This window comes from Porites lutea, chromosome 3 (assembly GCF_958299795.1).
Source record: "Porites lutea chromosome 3, jaPorLute2.1, whole genome shotgun sequence".
Taxonomy (NCBI): Eukaryota; Metazoa; Cnidaria; class Anthozoa; order Scleractinia; family Poritidae; genus Porites; species Porites lutea.
The window spans coordinates 50,604,550-50,607,244 of NC_133203.1; positions in this window are offsets into that span (position 1 = coordinate 50,604,550).

Here is a 2,695-nt window from a genome sequence, read left to right on the forward strand (position 1 = left end):
ATCGAGAGAACTGACTAACCTTATTTAAACCAATGGAATTTTAAGTTCTGTAATAAATAAATTTCCCATGCACGAAGAGAAATTCAAGTTCTTTTACTTCCTTTACGACACAATTTTGCTTCTGTACAATTGAGTCATTGCCTTTTCCTGTCACCTCACTGCCATCAAAACACTCTAATTCTGAAACAAAACTTGCTGATAACGCAAAATCCTGACACCGAGCACCGTGCATGTACCGCGTTATATAAAACACAACGTGCAATACGACAAGGACATTAACAGTCACTCTGCTAAGCAAAATTGAAAGCATAAGAAGAATTGTTACAGCTATCACAGTAGTTACAAAAGCAATTGTTCACAATCGTCTCGTCCTTCATTGGAACACATTTACATGAACACAGGCAGCCCCTAGCCTTCCCCATTGTGAATATCCAAATCACTTTTGTCACACTGATTACCAGCTATACAAATCTTTCGACTCTCAAACTTTATACACATTCCTCTGTTCAAACTCTTATCCATTTCAAACGAACACTCCTGATATTCCAGGTATTTCGATTTGTCATTTCGTCTATGAGTATTTGATGTCATTGAATGTCTTGACAATTTCATTTGATTTTTGCTGAAATTCCTTTTAAGTACCGTTTTTAGTTTTTAGTTAGGAAGCATCTTCGTAAATTTTACTTTTATTTCCAATTTTGTAATGTGAAAAACTTGTTTTATTGTAAATATACCTAATTTGATAGTTTTCTATATTAAGGATCTTTTTTAGTTTGATTCATCTCAGAACTCTGCAATCATTATAGGTTTAACGCGGACGGAATATGTCATTTGAAGCAACGTTCCCGGAAAGAGTTTTCATGACTAAAAAGGATGACAGTATTAAAGTGCTACTACGATCAAATCTTTGACGACCATTTTTTTTCGCTAGATTGGCAGTTTAGTACTTGAAGTACATGGTGTGCAAATTATAGCTTCATGCGATTAAGGAAAGTGGTATTTTTTGGCGCTCAAAAACCCATTAATTTTCGTCCGCCATTAAAACGCTATGTTCCTGTGGCCAGGTTACCAAGAACACAAGGCAATTGCTTTGTGACGTCATTTACTTAACGCAGTACACACAGCATGACAATTTTCTTCCAAGAACCCTGCTCAACAATGTTCCCTTTCCTCCTACTTCGATGCGTTCTTGTTTAGGAAGACTCTTTCGATCTTACTACATTAGGCTCCGTATGTGTGCAGCAACCGCTTCAATCGATAGAATTGTGCTGCACGCGAGTCTGACCAACTGAATTTGAGATTCGAGGAATAGGTTTGTTTCCAGCTGACAGTTTAGCTGTTTTCTCGGTTTGATAACTTCGAAGAGTGCTACAATAGCATTTACGGGGCTTTCAACGCAAACCAGTAGCAGAAAATTAAACTTGGATCATTTGCTAGCATATGGAAGAAAGATCAATCGACAGATCTTGAATCCGGAAAGAAATCTTCGCATAAAGAGGGAGCGCATGGAGGTTAGCTTACAGTTCGCAAAACTTGCTAAGTTTATTTATATCGCCGGTGGTGATTTTTGCTTTTACTACTGGCGAAGTCATCGAAGATAAATTTTTTCTTAGACCTTTCTTCGACTGGAACGCGACGACTTCGAAACTTTTAGGAAACTTTCAAAAAGATTTGCCCTAAGGCAACAGATCACAGAGAGCCCTCTAGTTTTGTAAACACTATTATTGCTCACACCTTGCTCTTGTAGTGTACTATTTTTTCTGTTACCACTATTAACATTCCTTTGAGCTTTTATAAAAAGCTTTAAAGCTCTATTTGTAAATTTTTATTATAAAATATTAAAATCTATCAGGATCATGGTGCAATCTGAATGGTATGATATTTTAATATACAGTAACTTCCTTAGTATTTCCAACATTCTGGTCGCCATAACCCTCACTAAACAAAAGGTATGCTTTTTTCAATTTTAGTCTTCCCAAAACTCAGAGCCTAATTAAAACTGCACAGAAACATTGTCAGTTCAAACCACAAGCTAAAGCAAGAGAGCCCACACAAGTTTATTGCAAAAACTGTTTTTGCAATTTTGTAAAATACAGCAAGAATTATTACCATTTACTAATGTGGTCTTTAAAATAAAATTGTGATCCTATCTTGAATATTGTGTATTGTTATTCTTTTGAGTGAAAAACGAAAAGTTTTGCAATCTCGCATTGAATACTTATAATAATTAAAATTATAGTATATCATAATTTGAGATGTAAACTCCAACTCAGGGGCACTCATGCACTGAATCACTGAAGTGATGTGACTGCAGACAGATTGTAAGTTACAAAAAAGGAATAATCACCAAGGCTTGGTCACTGAAATATTTACTGCAACTGAGGGTTATGTACATGTATGAGATAGTTTCATGGCCCCTGCTCATCACTGCTGCTTTGTGTTTGACTACTCAAGGTTGTGCTCTACCAGCACCCAGTTGCCCCGTGGTGCTTAACTATTGTTCCGGGGTAACTAGGAAATTTTTTCATAGAAATCATGTGCTGGGCACCCAGGATTTCACGGGTCCGGAGCACTGGGCTCCTTTCAATTTTTCTTAGAGCACAGCCTTGCTACTTCAAAAACCTTGGTGTATCTTTTAATATGGGATAGACTAATGTTATTCCTATAAATGAGGAAGCTTCATGGCCCCTTACCA